This window comes from Triturus cristatus, chromosome 8 (genome assembly GCF_964204655.1).
Source record: "Triturus cristatus chromosome 8, aTriCri1.1, whole genome shotgun sequence".
Taxonomy (NCBI): domain Eukaryota; kingdom Metazoa; phylum Chordata; class Amphibia; order Caudata; family Salamandridae; genus Triturus; species Triturus cristatus.
In genome coordinates this window covers 694575983-694597480 of record NC_140591.1, presented here as the reverse complement: position 1 = coordinate 694597480, position 21498 = coordinate 694575983, and the positions used below count along the sequence as shown (strand labels likewise).

At 41.8% G+C, this 21498-nt stretch overlaps 1 long non-coding RNA gene across 1 annotated transcript in view; it reads left to right on the top strand.

Annotated features, from left to right (window-relative positions):
* Positions 1–21498, top strand: part of LOC146802554 (uncharacterized) — a 164330-nt gene that overhangs the window by 44340 nt on the left and 98492 nt on the right. Inside the window, exon 2 of the long non-coding RNA XR_014967417.1 lies at positions 20756–20916. This is a non-coding gene — a long non-coding RNA (uncharacterized LOC146802554). The remainder of the gene's footprint in view (positions 1–20755; positions 20917–21498) is intronic.

The following is a 21498-nucleotide window of genomic DNA, read 5'->3' as shown; positions in this document are numbered from 1 at the left end:
AATTGCCACGTTATAGTTAGTTCAGCTAACTATAACTCGCGCGCCCGCAATGCACTGCTGATGACGTCACATATTACATCACTCATGACATGGTCAGTGACATCACTCATGACATCACTGATGACATCTCAAATGACATCACTGATGACATCATCCAGTGAATGTGTGTTTTCCTGAAAATTAAATATGTTTTATTTATGTATATCTCAAGGTCGATGGAAGAATAAATGGGTATATAAGTGTCTAAATGGATGATTTGTTTTTGAAAAATTGATTGTGTAGCTGACTGATTAAGTGTATCATAGTGAATACATGGCTTAGTGAGTAATGTTTAAATATGGAAATATCTGTATCAGTCTCTCACTTTGTGTATATGTGGCTGCATGGGTTGGTGAGTAGCTACATGGGTGTCTATATGGGTTATTAGTTGGTTTTTTGAGTATCAGTCTGAGTGTCTTCATGGTTCGGTGGCGGGTATTACGTAGTGCATAGGTGCATGAATGAGTGGCTCACTCTTTGTATATGTTGAAGACAGCATGTGTGCAGGACTGTATGGGTGGATGAGTGTGTGTATGGGTGTGTTAGTGAGTGAATGACTGTCTCAATAGTGTCTTTATGAGTAACTACATATGTTTTAAACTAGTATATGTGACTATTGGTGTAAATAAGTGAGTATATGTGAGAGTGAGACATTGGAAGAGTTCCTGTATGAATAAGTATGTGTTTCTATAAGTGATTGTTTAAAAGACTAAGTATGTGTAAGTTTCCGTAGAAGTAAGTGTGGTGGTGTGTGAATAACTGTATATGCAAGTAAATGTATGTTTTATTCTTTATTAGCATGGGTGACTATGTGTGTGAGTAGCTCTATGGATAAGTGGCATTGTGTAACAGGATGTATAGGTGTATGAGTACATATGATAAGTGAGTACATGTATGAGTGACTGTATTGAACTGTTGGTGAATGAATGGATGTGTATGTGGATCTTAGAATTACTGAAGAGGTTGTTGTAACTGTTATTGGTATGTCCATTCTTTTGTAAATTTTAGTCTCTATTTTTGTATGTGTGTATCAAAGGTTATATTAGGGTGAGAGGAGGTCTACCACTCTATCACAAGGATGATGTCATCAGTGATGTCATTTGAGATGTCATCAGTGATGTCATGAGTGATGTCACTGACCATGTCATGAGTGATGTAATATGTGACGTCATCAGCAGTGCATTGCGGGCGCGCGAGTTATAGTTAGCTGAACTAACTATAACGTGGCAATTTCAATGGTTTTTTACGAGTAAAATGTCCAGCTAACTATAACATGTGTGAAACCTATGGTTTTTTTCACTGAATTTCTAAGGTTTTTTAAATGCTAATTCCTAACTATAACGTGTGTGAAACCTATGGTTTTTTCACTGAATTTCTAAGGTTTTTTAAATGCTAATTCCTAACTATAACGTGTGTGAAACCCATGGTTTTTTCAGTGAATTTGCAAGGTTTTTTAAATGCTAATTTTTTTTTTTCTTCTATTTTTTCTAACATATTTTTATTTTAATTTTCTTACCTTTTATAAAGACTATGATTAAATTTTTAAAATTCTTTAATATGTTTTTTTTAATATATTTTTTTAAATAAACATGTAAAATTTATTTGCAGTAGAAAAAAACGCAATAAATCTCTGCCTATAATTCCTCTTTGCACACAGAGTCATGTTTTCACATTAGTCCCAAAACGAAATTTCTTTGCCAATTTGAAAGCACACTTACTGCTCTTTTTTTTTGGGCAAGTGAAAATCACTTTTACAGACTGACACATTATGAAACCACTTTTTTGATTTTCTTAAATGCACATGTCCAAACTTCTTTTTCAGACCACCACCATGTGTAACCTGGGTGGCTGCCTACACTCCAGCAAGGGCAACCAGCCTTAGTGATGCTGAATGTATTTGCATTACAGACTGAAACCTGAAAACCCCACTCGCTTGTAAATACTGTGCATGATTATACATGGCAAGCACATGGGTGTGTGCTAAGAGTCTGCTTCTTCCCCCAAAAAATCGCTCCCCCTTTTTCCTACTAATGCAACTGTGAAATCACCAGAGCAATACGCAATAAATCTCTGCCTATAATTCCTCTTTGCACACAGAGTCATGTTTTCACATTAGTCCCAAAACGAAATTTCTTTGCCAATTTGAAAGCACACTTATTGCTCTTTTTTTTTGGGCAAGTGAAAATCACTTTTACAGACTGACACATTATGAAACCACTTTTTTGATTTTCTTAAATGCACATGTCCAAACTTCTTTTTCAGACCACCACCATGTGTAACCTGGGTGGCTGCCTACACTCCAGCAAGGGCAACCAGCCTTAGTGATGCTGAATGTATTTGCATTACAGACTGAAACCTGAAAACCCCACTCGCTTGTAAATACTGTGCATGATTATACATGGCAAGCACATGGGTGTGTGCTAAGAGTCTGCTTCTTCCCCCAAAAAATCGCTCCCCCTTTCCATCTAATGCAACTGTGAAATCACCAGAGCAAAACGCAATAAATCTCTGCCTATAATTCCTCTTTGCACACAGAGTCATGTTTTCACATTAGTCCCAAAACGAAATTTCTTTGCCAATTTGAAACCACACTTACTGCTCTTTTTTTTTGGCAAGTGAAAATCACTTTTACAGACTGACACATTATGAAACCACTTTTTGGATTTTCTTAAATGCACATGTCCAAACTGCTTTTTCAGACCACCACCATGTGTAACCTGGGTGGCTGCCTACACTCCAGCAAGGGCAACCAGCCTTAGTGATGCTGAATGTATTTGCATTACAGACTGAAACCTGAAAACCCCACTCGCTTGTAAATACTGTGCATGATTATACATGGCAAGCACATGGGTGTGTGCTAAGAGTCTGCTTCTTCCCCCAAAAAATCGCTCCCCCTTTCCATCTAATGCAACTGTGAAATCACCAGAGCAAAACGCAATAAATCTCTGCCTATAATTCCTCTTTGCACACAGAGTCATGTTTTCACATTAGTCACAAAACGAAATTTCTTTGCCAATTTGATAGCACACTTACTGCTCTTTTTTTTTGGCAAGTGAAAATCACTTTTACAGACTGACACATTATGAAACCACTTTTTTGATTTTCTTAAATGCACATGTCCAAACTTCTTTTTCAGACTACCACCATGTGTAATCTGGGTGGCTGCCTACACTCCAGCAAGGGCAACCAGCCTTAGTGATGCTGAATGTATTTGCATTACAGACTGAAACCTGAAAACCCCACTCGCTTGTAAATACTGTGCATGATTATACATGGCAAGCACATGGGTGTGTGCTAAGAGTCTGCTTCTTCCCCCAAAAAATCGCTCCCCCTTTTCATCTAATGCAACTGTGAAATCACCAGAGCAAAACGCAATAAATCTCTGCCTATAATTCCTCTTTGCACACAAAGTCATGTTTTCACATTAGTCACAAAACGAAATTTCTTTGCCAATTTGAAAGCACACTTACTGCTCTTTTTTTTTTGGCAAGTGAAAATCACTTTTACAGACTGACACATTATTAAACCACTTTTTTGATTTTCTTAAATGCACATGTCCAAACTGCTTTTTCAGACCACCACCATGTGTAACCTGGGTGGCTGCCTACACTCCAGCAAGGGCAACCAGCCTTAGTGATGCTGAATGTATTTGCATTACAGACTGAAACCTGAAAACCCCACTCGCTTGTAAATACTGTGCATGATTATACACGGCAAGCAGATGGGTGTGTGCTAAGAGTCTGCTTCTTCACCCAAAAAATCGCTCCCCCTTTTTCCTACTAATGCAACTGTGAAATCACCAGAAAAAAACGCAATAAATCTCTGCCTATAATTCCTCTTTGCACACAGAGTCATGTTTTCACATTAGTCACAAAACGAAATTTCTTTGCCAATTTGAAAGCACACTTACTGCTCTTTTTTTTTGGCAAGTGAAAATCACTTTTACAGACTGACACATTATGAAACCACTTTTTTGATTTTCTTAAATGCACATGTCCAAACTGCTTTTTCAGACCACCACCATGTGTAACCTGGGTGGCTGCCTACATTCCAGCAAGGGCAACCAGCCTTAGTGATGCTGAATGTATTTGCATTACTGAGTCCAACCTCAAACCCTTAAACTATTCTTTTTTTTCCAGTACACCTTAATTTATTGTGAAAACATAGTCCATATTATTTTACATGTTCCTCACATTTAAATTTCTCCCAAAACAGAAAATGATAAACGCAACTTCAACAAAAAGAATTTCCATTTCTATTATTCATTTCTTAAGTTACCACATACATCCCCTCTCAAACTCATAACTCACCTTTAAAATTAGTTAGTTGTGAAAGAAATGTGGCACTCAAACAGCAGATTATCAGAGCCAGGATCTCTGTTGTGTTCACCTCTCTCCTCTCAGCAGAACCAGATAATGGCAAACTTTCCCTCTATTTTTCCACACATATACATGTAAGTTTCAAATCTCAGTGCTTCCTCCTTTTTTTCAAATGTAATCACACATTTCTATTGGTTGAAAACCAACCATTTTCCAAAAGTACCCTGCCCCCAACTTGACTTCTGCCTAGTACCCTTCCCCCAACTTGACTTCTGCCTGCTACCATAGCAACAGCTCATGGAACACTGCTGTGTGGAGTTAGGTCAGAAGTTCGCCACACAATGTTTCAATTCCACAGAGCAAGAGTGCTTGACTTTTCAAACCTAACAGCAAATCCATAGTACTGTTCTTTGGTAACACATTTTTCTGTACCAATACAAAACATGCTTCTATTAATTTACACATACAGCCTAGTTTTTATTCTAGAATGGTATGAAACAGCCAATCAGTTCTTTTTGTTTTGAAAAAAATATGTATGCCTCCATTTCCAAACTGTCTTTCTTTTCATATTGCCATTCTACTGAAAGACACCTCCTGAGTGCATCCAGTTCTCCTTTGAAGATGTTCACAGTGTGGATTGTAGGGCACAGCTATGTCTTCTGGAGTGAAAAGTTTGCAGAGAAAACAGATATGGTGAGAGACCTTGCTTTGCCAAATGTAGACATTAAATGGATTGGTCAGAGAGGGTTAAAGTGGCACCAGTTGATGCCATTGGTGAAATCCTTCATGCAAATCCAACACCCTGACCTCATAATAGTGCACTGTGGTGGCAATGACCTAGGCACTTTGACTGGGGTAGGTCTGGAAATGCTTATGAAGGACACCTTTGCACAACTGTTTTCACTTTTCCCTAAAACTGCCTTTGTGTTTTCCAACATATGCCAAAGGCAAAAATGGAACTGGTCCAATCATTTCTGTCCGCAGATTGACAAAGCAAGAAAGCACGTCAACAAATCTGTTTCTGCTTTCCTCCGTGACTATGGTATGGGTGCCATTTACCACAACAACTTGCGTTATGACATGCAAGACATTTATAGAGGAGATGGTGTGCACTTCAATGATGAAGGGAACAGAGTCTTCCTTTTGAACCTTAGACTCTGCATCGGTACTTACTTGTAAGTACCACTTAAAAAAATGACTTCATAAACACAACAGCTCTTTTTAGAGCTCCCTAATATCTAAACTCTTAATTCTGCATTTCATTTATTTTTTTTTATTTTTTTTTACCGTACGCTTACCGTACGCGTACCCCGTGATTTTTTTAAAAATCAATAAATGTTTTTTTTGTACTTTTCTGTCCTTCTTTGACCCCCTTACAAATGTTAGGGGGTCTGTAACTCTCCTCATTGCCCCCTTTTCTTGTTTTCACTCTTTTTTTTCAGAGTGAAATACACAAAATGGCGGCCGCCGCTTCCTGGTTTCGGCCGATTCGAATGTTTACTAAGATCTAAGGGCCAATCAGAATCTCGCTCGCGCACGCCATTTTTCTTCCGTACGCTTACCGTAAGCTTACCGTACGCGTACCCCGTGATTTATTTTAAAAACAATAAATGTTTTTTTTGTACTTTACAGTCCTTCTTTGACCCCCTCACAAATGTAAGGGGGTCTGTTACTCTCCTCTTTGCCCCCTTTTCTTGTTTTCACTCTTTTTTTCAGAGTGAAATACACAAAATGGCGGCCGCCGCTTCCTGGTTTCGGCCGATTCGAATGTTTACTAAGATCTAAGAGCCAATCAGAATCGCGCTCGCGCACGCCACCGTACGCTTACGGTAAGCGTACGGTAAGCGTACCGTAAGCGGGCTCAGATATATATATTGATTTAAAGGCTATTTTCTCAGAATCTACTGAACAGATTTACACCAAACCTACAAAAGGCACTTCCTTGACCTAGGGACTACCTCTCTGCCAAATTTCGAGTAATTCTGTTCAGCCGTTCGGGCTGTAGCTCGTTCTAAAGGTCCTATGGAAAAATGCATGGGGAAAACGCGTTTTGGGACCCCCCTTTTATCTCAGCCCCCGCTTGACGAATCCCCCCGAGACTTTCAGGGTAGGAGCGGAGCGTAGCGCCCCACCTATTTTGAGAAATTCGCGAGGATTCGTCAACCGGCGCCAAAGTTATTCAAAATAGAATGTTGCGGATTTCCTATGGAAAAGGGGTCCTAACTATAACTACCTACTGGCGACCGCCAGTAGGTAATATCTATATATATATATATATACACAGAAAAAAACATAGGTTTCTGGGGTGTTATAGTTAGCTGGCCGTTTCACTCGTACAAAACCATAGAAATTCCTCCGGGTATAGTTAGTTCTGCTAACTATAACTCGGGCGCCCGTAATGCACTGCTGATGATGTCACACATTACATCATTCATGACATGGTCAGTGACATCACTGATGACATCACTGATGACATCTCAAATGACATCACTGATGACATCACAGATTACAACATCCAGTGAATGTGGTTTAGTTAAAAATTTAAATATGTATTATATATATACCAATCTGTATTGAAGATTGAGTGGATATATAACTGTCTGGATGGAGGATTTAGTAGCTGTCTGACTGTCTGTTTAAGTGAGTAATTAAAAGTGTCTCACTTAATACATGGATTAGTAACTAAACTATGTGAATGTGTGCAGCACTGTCTCTGTTGTTGTATAACATGCTGCATCAGTTGGTCACTAACTACATGAGTGTGTATATTAGTTATTGATTAGTTGGGTGAGTATTTGTATGGGACACTGAGTTTGTGTGTGGTTGGATGGGGCGTGTGTAACTCTATGCATAGATGTGTGAATGGTTGATTGACTAGGTGTATAGGTTTAAGAGTGCATGTGGAAACAGTTGTTTGGGTGACTGAGTGTATTTATTTGTGTGTTGGTGAGCGAATATATGTTTTAGTTGTACATCTTCAACAAAGTAAAAAAATAAAAGGCCTTGTATGTGAGAGTTGGTGTATATAAATAAGTATGTATAAGAGTCAGTGATTGTGAGAGTAACTATATGAATGAGTGTATCATTGTAATGGTGGTTTTTTAACATATTAACTATGAGTTACTATGTGTTTAAATAAATGAGGGGTTGTTGGATAATTGTGTAAGTGAGTAAATGTAAGTGTGATTAATTGTTTTCATGAGTGAGTAGGATGACTGCATAACCGACTAAGATGTCTGCTGATGTGTCAATGTCTATATATGTGTATAAGTGCATTTGATAGTGTTCTATTAATTAGTGACTGCATGTATAAGTGATTCTGTTGTTGAATGGGTAGTTGTGTGTGTAGCCTTAGGAATCAGTGAGTGGGTATGTAGTAACTGGTATTGGTGTGTCAATGGTTTCAAATATGGTACTCTGTATTTTACAGTGAGTGATGAAAGGTTATACTAGTGTATGATGAGGTGTATCAGATTGTCACGTGGATGATGTCATCAGTGATGTCATTTGAGATGTCATCAGTGATGTCATCAGTGATGTCACTGACCATGTCATGAATGATGCAATATGTGACATCATCAGCAGTGCATTGCGGGCGCGTGAGTTATAGTTAGCAGAACTAACTATAACGGAGGAATTTCTATGGTTTTGTACGAGTGAAATGTCCAGCTAACTATAACACCCCTGAAACCTATGGTTTTTTCTGTGAATTTCTAAGGTTTTTTAAATGCTAATTTCTAACTATAACGTCTCTGAAACCTATGGTTTTTTCAGTGGATTTCAAATCTTTTTTAAATTCTAATTTCTAACTATAACGTCTCTGAAACCTATGTTTTTTTTCAGTGAATTTCAAAGGTTTTTTAAATGCTAATTTTTAAGTGTGATAGTAGTTATACCTATTTTTTTGTACTGATTTTGTACAGTTTTTTAACTGTTTATTTAGAAATATTTTATTCATTAAATAACATTATATATTTTTCTAAAAAATTGCACCAATTTTTTTTTTTAAAAATTCAAACTGAAATATTGTTTAATTTTCTTGTTTTAATTTTTTATTTTAATACATTTATATTATTTTCTTTAAAAAAAATACGTTGCAGAGTGTTGTAAAAAGGGGCGTGGCCTCTGAACACCTCTCTGCAACACAGCTCCCTGGCGCATACTGGCAGTACCTGGTGGGCTAGTTGGCCGCCAGGGGACCTCAGGATTCAAGGGGACTCAATCCCCCCAACTTAAAACACGCCACGAGGTGCGTTTGCACAGTGGTGAAGGTAGGGGGTGGGGCCTGAGGTGATATGTGTGCAAACACGCCCTGTGGCACGTTTTAAGTTGGGGAATTATTTCCTCTTCAATCCAGAGGTCCCCTGGGGGCTAACTAGCCCACCAGGTACCTCCAGTGAGCGCCACGGAGCTGCGGTGCAGAGTGTTGTAAAAAGGGGCGTGGCCTCTGAACACCTCTCTGCAACGCAGCTCCCTGGCGCATACTGGAGGTACCTTGTGGGCTAGTTGGCCCCCATGGGACTGCAGGATTGAAGAGGAATTAATTCCCCAACTTAAAACGCGCCACAGGGCGTGTTTGCACACCTCACCTCAGGCCCCGCCCCCTTCCTTCACCATTGTACAAATATTCCTCTAAAATCAGCCGAACTACGAATTCCGATTTACTCACCTGTTATCAGGAGAGAACCCAGTGCTGCATCTTTTAGAGCAGCACTGACCCTGAAAAGTAATTCTAAGCATACTTACCAGTAACTTGTATTTCCTTCCATAGGAATCCATTGTGTGGTTTTCACTACAAAAGTTTCTAAGTGTCCAATTTTGAAACGTACAAATATTCCTCTAAAATCAGCCGAACTACGAATTCCAATTTACTCACCTGTTATCAGGAGAGAACCCAGGGCTGCATCTTTTAGCCCAGCACTGACCCTGAAAAGTAATTCTAAGCGTACTTACCAGTAACTTGTATTTCCTTCCATAGGAATCCAGTGTGTGGTTTTCAGCAGAAAAGTTTCTAAGTGTCTATTTTCACAAACTAAAAATATTCCTAAAAATCGTCTGTATGACTTAAACACATTCTTTCAACTGTTTACAGGAGATTGGCCAGTGCTGGATCCAGGATCCACCACTGAGTAAGAAAAAGTAACGATAACACTTCTTACCTGCTAAGTGAATTTTCTGCCATAGGATAACATTGGTGATTCTATGTGAAAAAATTTCGAAGTGTCAACTTTTAAAATACAATAATAATCCTTAAAAATCACTACTGTAACCAAAATGCTTTTACTCAACTGTTTACAGGAGATGTCCAAGGACTGAATCTAGGATCCAGTCCTGTGGTTAGAAAAGTAATCCATAAAGTAACTAATTGCATTTGACTAGAAATTCACATTGAGCTCAATGTTGCTTTGTGTTTGAAATGTTGTTGCCCATTGCAACAACTGTAACTACTGTACTTAAAAGTCTATTGCCTATTTGCAAAGTATTTAAACTAAAGTAATTCATTCTGAAAAAGTATATTTTGTATTGTAATGTATAATGTAATTAAAAAACTAAAATATCTAAAAATAAACAGTTTAAAAAATGTAGTAAATCAGTATCAAAAAAATCAGTATAACAATTAATACATTAAAAATTGTCATTTACAAAACCTTTGAAATTCACTGAAAAAACCATAGGTTTCAGGCCTGATATAGTTAGGAATTAGCATTTAAAAAACCTTTGAAATTCACTGAAAAAATCATAGGTTTCAGGCCTGATATTGTTAGGATTTAGCATTTAAACAACCTTTGAAATTCACTGAAAAAACCATAGGTTTCAGGCCTGATATAGTTAGGAATTAGCATTTAAAAAACCTTAGAAATTCACTGAAAAAAGAATAGGTTTTATGGGTGTTATAGTTAGCTGGACATTTCACTTGAACAAAACCATTGAAATTCCTCCGATATAGTTAGTTGTACTAACTACATCTCGCGCGCCCGCAATCCACTGTTGATGATGTCACATATTACATCATTCATGACATGGTCAGTGACATCACTGATGCCATTACTGCCTGTTTGATCACAAGGGACATTGGGGTAAAGGCCTAGTTAGACTTAGGTTTGTTTTATGTTTCCAGCAATCATATTTTATGAGAAGCTTGAGCTGGATGGCTAGTCTTTTCCTTGCTTCAGACACCAAGACCCTCATTTACAATGACTTGCTTAATCCATGTTAGTACTGCTGATGTGGTAATTGCGGTACCACACATTGCAAAGTGCAGCAGCGCTGCAGATTTGGCACTAGACACATGTACATCCTGACCAACAACATGACAGTAATTATGGCGGAAAGTACCACCAGCCATTTCTGCTATATTTAGACCCTGGCCCAGTAGCTTGTGGAATAAGAGGGAGGCCAGAGCTGCTGACTTTGTAGCTGAGAAACCAGGTTTGAGTCTTGGCATCGGCTCAACATCCTGTGATTCTGGGCAAATCAGATAATCTCCCCGTGCCTAACAAAAATGAATGTGTCCTAGTGCAACGTAACTGGTGCTCATGTAAAATGCTCCAATACCTTCAGGTCGAGTTTGCGCTATATAAAACTGCAAAAAAAGCAGCGGTACTGCAAGTCATGACCTCATGTGTTCTAGGGTAGCAAAAATGTGTGTCCCTGAGTTTAGTGGGAGTCGACACCGTAACATCACCCACAATGCATTATTACCATTTCAACACCCGGTAATCCCCTAGGTGTTTTCCACATTGTGGGCCTCATTACGTTGTCAGTCAGAAAGACTCTGAATGGCATTCGTAATTTCCTAACCTGTGTCGGGACCCATGTTTCCGACTGACTCAGAAACATTTCCAACCGACCGATTACGATAGATGGTAACTGTTCGGTCTTTCCGACTCTGTTCCGACTATGTCTATAGACCGCATTTCTGACCGACGTATTACAATGTCGGATTCTGACAGCCTTTCCGAATCGGTCTGTCCGACATGAAACGGCTGTCGGAAACTGACGTTGGGTTTGGACCCGTGGGGGTACCCATGGGACCCCTCTTTCCAACCATGCACAGTGTGGCAGGCACCATGGGGTGCCTGTGACAAGGTGCAAGGTCTTCCAGAACCAACCCTTTTTTCAATGCGAGCCTGTGTGGTCGGTCGGAACAAAGGATCCCATTGAAATCAATTGGAGTCCGATCGAACGGTGTTTGGAAACATCGTAATCGGTCGGTCGGACTCCCCGAACCTGAGTCGGTCCGAAACCATTACGACAAGAGTCAGTCAGAATGCTTTCAGACCGACATCGTAATGAGGCCCTGTGTGTTTTAATGGGTTGCATCCATAGGGAAAGGAAGAAATTAGATTCTGTGATATATAACCCTTGTTATTCCCTCAAACTATCCAAATTAAACAAGCGAGAACAAAGCTGGAGCATAAGTGGTGGAAACCTAGACTAGAGGCAAAAAAAAACACTGTCAGCAATACAATGAGTATTATAGGTTGGTCACTAATTTGAGAAAGAGACAATACTAATCTAAACATATTTATGAAGCAATATTAGAACATTGGAATCTTGAGAGCTTCATTGAAGACAGTGAAGTGTCTCAGGGACAATAGTGGTTGGTATAGTACGTGTGCTTAAACATTCCAATGCTTGTCTTTCGGTTTCTCCTTGTTTATTTTTGAAAATTCTACCCTTATTAGGTGGAATGCTTTAAAAGCATTACCGCCCTTCTGCTTAAGGATATAAAGCTTGCTGAAGGCATTCACCCTTGTTACAGGCGACTTGGGCCCATAACTCATGCCTTTCACAACTATGACAGCCCTTGTCAGTGGGCTAAGATCCCATAATAATGGGCATGAGTGTTTCGGAATTTACAAAGACTGAGTGCACATCACAGCCAGGATAGGGCACCCCTCCTTCAGGAGATATCTAACTCCCTAGTGAGTTTTTTCCACACAAAAAAGTGCACTATTCTTGAGCATATTCTCAAATATGGTAGCACAACCGAGTTCAGGGCCACAATGAGAGAGGGTCGCGCTACCAATTCTCCTTTGTAATCCTACTGACAGCAAATTATGTGGTATGTACACAATGTCCTCCGAAGGTATCCAGCTCTTGTGAAGACTCTGGGGCCAATTCATAAAGGCATTTTCAGACTCACCAATGCAGAGAAATGCACACAAGTAAATCTGGTGCTAGCAATGGGAAGTGGACCTTAGAAGGCATAGAACACCCACAAACTTGTATATTAGTGTGTGTTCCCAAATTTCTTACAGACCCTTTCCGATGCTTTAAATAGTTGGAAATTTACTCCAACAAAGGGTTGGAGTAACTTCCCTTTCAGGGTGTGAAGGAGAACAGATCACACCCAGATTTAGTAGGGGTGTAGAGGAAGAGATTTTACCTCAGGAAAAAGCTTCCCCTTCGGGCAAAAAAACCCAAAATTAATTTCCAAAGCTAGCTCCATTCCCCCTGTGCTATAGTCTGTGAAGAATTAAGAATAGTTTAATATGAGCCTGGTGGACATGCCACACTGCATTCCCAGTGGTACATACTAGTACCTATTCCAGTAGTACTACTGGGAATTTTTGTGAATGCTACATAGTAGTAAATATGAACCTATAAGTAGGTATACTTTTATGGATGCTAATTCATTACTTTATTTGTGAATCATTTCTATTATCCCTGATGTTCTTCTCAAAAGTAATATGGCGATTATTGCTGAAGATCTCTCTATTGTAGTTAATGAATCCCTGAAACAGTGTCTATCTTAGAGAACTGAACAACCCAATAACGATGCCAATATTAGAACAGCCAAATGTCTATGAAATAGAGTCCTCTAATTTTCACCCTATCTCCTCACTTCCTTTTTATGTGGGAGGTGATTGATGCCAAACCACGGGGCAAATACAGGATTGCGTCGGTCTGCTATTCAGTCAGTGGCTGCCATCATGGTTGTTTGGGAGCATCTTGCAGATCTTAGGGATAAAGGTAGACCATCAGCCTTGGTTATACTTGCTATTCATGCTGTTGACACTGGTGTTCATTTAGGCCTACTTAAAAAGTTTATAGATTGAGGGTGAAAGTATGGGACACGGTTGGGCCATTCCAAAGCAACAGATCACAGTGAATCAACACTTGGCCGTTTTTCAACTGTGGTGGTGCAGCCTATGGCGTTTTACAGGATCCACCCCTCTCCTCCCTTCTTTTAACTTTTTCATGCTCCCTCTGGCTGGTCTCAAAGGAGGACATTGCCGGCGGTTCCAATGATGATGCCTTCCAGATTCCCCTCAATCTTAAAGATGATTCCAAGAACTCAGTCAAGATGTGTAAGTGAGTGATTGGGAAAATTGGTTAGGCCTCATTTGCCTATAAACAGAGATACTAATTCTCGGCTTTCATTGGTAGTACCAAATGGGATCCTCATCTACTCCAGTGATGACTGTGAGGAACTTAGAAGTTATTTTTGATAATGGCTTGACTTTTGAACCCACATAAATGCTAAGACTTAGGACCTGATTTAGATCTTGGCATAAATCTTGCCGTCCCGACGTGGCGGCGGTCCCAATTCCTCCGTCAAGCTGATGGTGGTCCGCCAGCGGTATTTAGATTTTGTGGCAAAAGACAGGAGACCGCGGTCTTCTCTGCTGAGTGACAGTACTCCATTGCTGTCATGCTGGCGGGTTTGCCCCAAACAGATTTCGATGTACCTGGCCGCATTTACTGATGTAGTGAGGTCATGGTGGAGTGGGAACTAACCCTGGGCGCAGTGCTACGCTCCGGCCGCGGAGTGTGCATAGCTTTGCCTACTTCGCGATCCGCGAAGTAGGCGTAGGGCATGCAAGCTACGCACACCCACGGCGGAGCGAGTTGCCCGCCCCCCGCCTCCCTGCCACCCGCTTTTAAAATACATTAAGAATAATGTTGAACTTTTAAAAAACAAGGTTTAAGTAAATTAAATAACTTACCTGAGCTGCGGCGTCCCGGGGCTCCCTCTTCCTTCTCTCGCCGACGACTTCCTCACAAATGCTGCCGCGTGGGCGGCCTCCAGTGAGTTATACTAATATGTCATGCCCAGCGCTAAAAACAGGAGGTGAGGTATTTAGCACTATGGAAAGAACAGGTTAATTTTATTTGTATTGTAGAATGAGAATAAAGTTTTTTTGATAGACACGTGGAGATTACACTACCCATGGCTAAAGCAGTACGTAATCTTAACGTAGGAGTAAGTGGCCATTTCTAGGAGAAACTTTAACTTTTAAATTGTGAATATCCTGAAGTAAGTACACGCGTTATCTTTTCTTATTGGTTATCTTTATTCAAGTCATAGGTTAACTGCATCCTCTGCTTACTGGCCATCAAACATAAAGTGAAGGCAACCTCTTCAACATTCCAAGGCTGCCTTCCTGTCAACATTCTGAACGTTACTACTGTGCAGTAGAATGTGGGGGTGGCCGGGATGTACCATGTAATAAGTTATAACACATCTCCCTCCTTATAGAAAAGATATACTCACACAGGGATGAAGCTAAGGGCCAGGGTGTATCATGGTGCAGTCCGAGGATACTCTAACATAACATATGAATAACCTTGTGATAATGCAAACTCAACCCATTTGAAACTCTTTGTGCCACCTTGGGGGATTGCGGTCCCTGAGTTCCCTTCCACCTTGTGCCCCTTCTGTTCGGGAACTCTGGGCATGAGACCTACCATCTCCTTCTTGGTCCCTCTCCCTCGGACCCATGGCCACCCGGTCCATGCTCCATTTTTTCCCCTCTTCCATGATGATCACATTTCTTTTAACCTCTCTTATTTTCCCTGGGGCGTAGTACCTTTCCTCTTTACCCCCTAGGTTCATTGGTTTCCTGATAACCACCATTTGTCCCTCTCTGAACGATCTCTCCTGCACTCCCCATTTTCTGTCGTACCACTCTTTATACCTCTTTTGTCTTGTGTCAATTCTCTTACTGATTCCCTCCCAATCAATCACCACCGGATCCTTGGGGATCATCCAGTTGGGGGATAGTTTGGTACCTGCCTTCCTCCCCCTCAATAGTTCAAACGGCGTATGTCCTGTGGAGAGACTAGGTGTGGTGTGGTAGGACCAAAGCATGTCTCTCAGCGCCCCCTCAATAGGAGTCCCCGCTTTCACTGCTAGTTGTATGCACTCTTTCAACATGCGGTTAGCCCTCTCCACTTTCCTGTTTGCTTTTGGGCAGTACAACGGGGTGCGTATGTGTTTTATTGACATGTCCTTAAGATACTCCCTCATCTCCTCCGATACCAATTGGACACCATTGTCAGTAATTAAGGTGGAGGGAATGCCCTCCTTTGAGAACACTTCGTTCAAAAATTCGATCAACGATCTTGTGTTGATGTTGCTCACAAACTTGTGTGTGATCCAGTTTGAGTAGTAGTCTATCAGCACTAAGATGTACCATTGCTGTGGTTCCTTAGCTCTTATTGGGCCTGTGATGTCAAATCCCAATTTGTCCCATGGCGATCGTGGAACCTCCACTGGACTAAGCGGAGATCGCCTGGTACATCTTGCTTTATCGCTCACTCCACATGCGTAGCAATCCTTCACCTTCTCCTCCATGTGTGTATCCATCCCAGGGAACCAATATTCCGATCTCAATCTTGCCTTGCATAGGCTCCTACCCAGGTGCCCCTCATGGGTGAGATCCATGATCTGTCCTCTTAATCCCGCTGGAGGAACTATTCTGCCCGATTTGAGGAGGTATCCTCCTACTATGGACAGTTCATTTCTTACATTCCAGTACGGCTGAATGTCTTCTGGTAGAGTTTTGCATTTCATGGGCCATCCTTTGATTACCCAAGTTTTTACCTTGTTGAGAGTGCTGTCCTGTTCCATATGGTAGTCCCACCGATTTTTTGTCATTGCAGGAAGTTTGACCTCAAGAACCCCTTCACTGTTCCCGACCTCCTCCTCCTGCCTTCCCACTGGTGACCTTGATAAAAAGTCCGCCACTTTGTTCTGTTGGCCCGGGACATATACTGTCTTGAAGTTGTAGCCTTGCAATCCTAGCACCCATTTCGCTATGCGGGGGGTCATGTTTTCCACGACCTTGTTGCCGAACAAGAAGATTAATGGTTTATGGTCCGTGCACACTTCAAATAGCAATCCCCACACATTGAAACTAAAATGTCTAATTGCCCAATACACCGCCAACGCCTCCTTCTCTATAATAGAGTAATTGGACTCAGCCCCAGATAACGACCTTGATGCAAAAGCTACCACTTTCACCTCGCTGCCCCTCCTCTGTGAGAGCATGGCCCCTATTCCTTTACCACTTGCATCAGTAGTAATAATGGTGTCCTTTGTAACATCAAAGTTGCCTATGTATGGTGCTGTCACTATTGCTTCCTTTATGTCCTCAAAAGCCTGTTCCTGACTTTCCTCCCAAACAAATTTCATGTCTTTCCTTAGGATCTCTCTTAGGGGATTCGCTAACATTGCAAAGTTCTTAATGAATTTGGCCATGTATTCCGCTAGGCCCAAGAATGATAGCACTTCCTCTTTGTTTGATGGCGTTGGTGCTCTTCTAACTGCTTCTACTAGATCAATTTTTGGTTTTATCCCCTCCTCAGAAATGGTATGCCCTAGATAGTCTACAGCAGTTACACCCACTTTGCATTTGCTTTCTTTCGTGGTAAACCCAACCTCCTTTAATTTGTTGAGTACTCTCTTTGCATTTAAATTATGTTCATTCTCATTTGCTCCATATATTAGAATATCGTCCTGAAAGCACATAGATTTAGGACAATCCTTCATCACATGTTGCATCACCCTTTGGAATGCCGATGCTGCTGATGCCAGCCCAAAGGGCATTCTTAAAAATTTGTAGTTTCCAAATGGGGTGGTGAACGCCGTTAATGGTTGTGATTCAGGATGGAGTTTGATTTGGTGGTAGGCCGATGAGAGGTCCAGAACACTGAAAAACTTTCCCCTTGCAGTGTGCTCAACATTTCGTGTATCCTGGGTAAGGGGTGCCTGTCCACCACAATGTTGGCATTCAGTGTCCTGAGATCCACACATAGCCGGATGCTCTTTCCACCCTCCTTGCTCGTGATGACAATGGGCGCCAACCATGCTGCACATTCTATCTCCTGTATGACCCCTTGCTCAACCAACCTCTTCAATTCCAATCTCAAGGGTTCCCTCATCAATAAAGGGATCGATCGTGTTCTGTGCACCACTGGTATTGCTCCCTCCTTCAATTCAATCTTGTGCATGTAATTGTTTAGTACCCCTAACTTGTCACTGAACACTTCAGGGAATTCTTTCACTAAATTGGATCCTACCACTGGGGGGTCAATCAAAAGCACCTGCTCCTGGTTATTGGGGTCGAGTTTTATTCCCAATTCCTTCTGGTGTTTCCACCCTAATAAACTTGACCCCTCCTTTGTTACATAGACCTTCCCTACAGTGTGCCTGTCTTTAAAAGAAATTCTCATTCTCACCATCCCCTCCAATGGTATGGGTACCCTGTTGTAACCCGTGGGAGCTATCTCAGCTGTTTCTAGTATGAGCTTATGTTTTGCAAACTTCTCATAGAACCTGTCTTTATCTACTAGAGTGAATGGGGAGCATGAATCCGCATACATATTAAACCTTTTCCCATCCAGTCCTATTTCACATGTGGGGTACTGTGTATGTTCATCCTTGCTTTCATCTTCAACCTGAAAAATTAAATTTTTCTCATCTTCTTCCTCCCCCTCTCTGTTTTCTACTACATGAACCTTATTGGTACTCACATTGCACACTTTTGAAAAATGTCCTTTCCTATTGCACTTCCTGCATATTACATTACGGGCTGGGCAGCGCCAATTGTTTGCGAAGTGATTGTGATTTCCGCACCTAAAGCACTTCAGGCCTTCCCCTCTATTAATACGCTCTCTTTATTCCTATTCTCAACTTTGCATACTGCCTCCCCATTCGCGCTGTCTTTCCCTGCTGCTTTCTCTTTTGCTCCCTCTGAAACTTTCATTTCTCTCATACACTGTGCAGTATGTTCCAGCCCCTTTGCTATGCTAATGGCTTCCTCCAAGTCAGGATTTCTAGTGAGTAGTTCTTCCTGAACCTTCTCCTCATTAGTGCATCTCACCAATTGGTCTCTGATAAGCGAGTACGTAAGCGCCCCAAACTCACATGTTGCTGCCATGCCCCTCAATACCGCTATGTAAGACGACACCTTTTCCTCTTTCCTTTGTACTCTTTTAAAGAATTTGTGTCTTTCCAACACCACATTTTTTTTTTACTTTGAAATGTGCTTCTAGTTTCCTTAAGGTATATTCATACACATCCACCCCTTCATCTTCTCCGCTCCCTTCATCATCTACCTGTCTACCTGTTATATCCTTAAAAACTTTTCTTCCTTGTATACCCAGATTATGCAAAAGAATATGTTGTTTCCTTAGGTTAGAAAAATTCCCACCTCCTATAGCTATCAGATATGACTTGAAAATGCCTTCCCATCTTTTCCACGGAATTTCTGGTTCCCCCAGCTCATTTAGAAATGGAGGCGGCTGACTCATCCCTGCACCTGCCATACTATTGAATGTGTAACTCACTGTCTTGCTTCAAAGTACCGGCACTCCAACTGTTTCCTTAAGTCAGCAGCTACAACAATTACACTGTGATTATTAATACAGAAACCACCATGAATTTAAATACTTTTTTTCCCACACGTTAGCAATGGCAGGGTTGCTTCGTTAGTCAACTCTGTGTAACCTGAAGTCTCTTCCCTTATTTCCACAAGGACAGTCCTCTTTCCTTGTTTGCTGTTTTTCCCATGGTTCCTCTAGTGGTGCTATGACGAGCCCTTCCTGTGGCAGCCTGAAGCACTCGAGACTGTGAGGAAGTTAATGCTCCTGAGGTGAATCTTGTTACTGCTAACCTTGGTTTCCACTTTAAAACTGCTCAGTTCGTAGGCTGCTTCCTTAAACCTTGTTCTGCTCCCCCCCCGCACACAGTGCACGTCAGACGAGGGGGTGACTGCTCGCGCCTGCCTCCGCTCACCCAACGCGTTGTAAATCCGCTCGCTGGCCGCACACCGTACCGCTCCACACGGAGACCTCCGATGACAGGATGAGGCACTCCACATAAGCCGCGCGGCCAACTCCCAGCTGACTAATTACTTCGAGGCTGCTTTGTGTCACCAGGGTTGAAACGGAGCTCAAAAATAAAAGGTGGGGGGGGGAAGGGTATGAATAGTTTTGCGCCCCCTCACCAAGTTAATGTTTAATCCCGCTTGGGATCCCTTGAGCGCTGCTGTGCTACTGCGGTCGTTGTTCTCTGCCCCTACGCTGCTGTGGTACGCTCACCCGATACTCTGTCGTCAGCGCTACCACAGGGCTTGCGACTAAGGGATGTCCGTGCCTGTTGCTCCTCTTCACAACCACACCCGCTGTAACACCACATTTGTCATATTTTCAGTTCATCACTTCGGTCCCCTCGTGACAGAACCGGGTCATATTACTTTACATATGCCCATCAAGCACCGCAGCTGGTGTTATTTCAATTCCCTTCACCAATCCAATGCTGTCCTGACTCAGACTTTCACCGCTGGAGTATGCTGCACACCCCGTTAGCGAGGGGTAATTGACTAGGGGTAATTCAATTCAGTCTCTCCCCCAATTCTTAACTCCTCACCATGAACGAAGCCAGATGTCAGGACACCGTAGGCAAGCTTCTTCTTCCAGGAGCTTTCCTATGCTACCATAAAGCCAGTAAGTCGAAGTTTCTACATGGGAAGATGCAGCGCCGTCCCTGTCACAGCTCCAGTCATCCTCGTCGCCATCTGAAGTAAGTACACGCGTTATCTTTTCTTATTGGTTATCTTTATTCAAGTCATAGGTTAACTGCATCCTCTGCTTACTGGCCATCAAACATAAAGTGAAGACAACCTCTTCAACATTCGAAGGCTGCCTTCCTGTCAACATTCTGAACGTTACCACTGTGCAGTAGAATGTGGGGGTGGCCGGGATGTACCATGTAATAAGTTATAACATATCCCTTCCATGCTGCTTGACCCTGCTTACACTGCTATCAAGTTACAGTTATAGGTGTCTAAAACTCATATTTATAAACATGTGCAGGCGGACTCTGGGAGTTCATAGACAGAAAGCTGTTTTTCAATTCACTCAAAAGATTAAGGCATTTTATCTCACTTGCAAGGAAGAAGAAAGGATTCGGAATTCCAGCTTCCATAACTTTGGATATGAAATCAAGATTCATTGTTAGCTTTTCACGGTTCTGAATGTGATAGAAAAAATGCCTATTATGCGAATTTCGTCATTTCATAGATGAAATGAGGAGCAATGTAAGGTTTTCATCATTTGAGTGATGTGTAAAGAAGGCCTTTTGTCCCCTCGATTCCTTCCAGGGATGATATCAGGACCAATTGTCACTCTTGGATATTTTGTCAATGAAATGAGGGAGAGGAAGAAGATAAAGCGAAATAGGAAAAAAAATGCTATGATTGAAATAAGTGAAATACAACAATCGGACCAGCGTGTTGCCTGTCGTACATGGTTCGACAAAGATGTAAGTATAAAGTGAACAACATTAGCTGCACAGGGGCGGGTCGCCCCACTTAATTCCCCCTAAGTCGAAAAATAAAATGGTAATTCATTACCAATGTTTTTTTTCTCCTGTCCTGAACAAAGAGTTGGGAAGGGGGCGGGCGCTTCTGAATGACAGCAGCAGGGAGGAGGGTGGGCTGATTGTGCACTTTTCAAATGTCTCTTGGGCCGGCTGTCTTGTGACGGCCAGTCACTCATGCGCACTTTGAAACTTCTAACTTCTAACCCAGCTGTTACAGTAAGTGCAGGGCTCCAGTGTCTTCAGGAGCGGCGAGTCAGGCCGCTCCCTCCAACAAAGGCGCTGCTATAACAGCATGAGAGCTGCACCAGGATTGGTGCCCACAATGCATCCAGTTCCTGGGTCGAGCTCGGGAGCAGAGGATGGAGGACATTGGTTCAGGTAAGTGTTGTTTTCTAAATTAGTTTTTGCAAGTGCGCCTGCCCCACCTCCTCGTAGATGCCAGCCGCTACTGCTGCACGGTGACAAATGGACATGGTATCAGTCCACAAGCTGTAGTATAGTGGTTGCAATTTTAACCAGCAA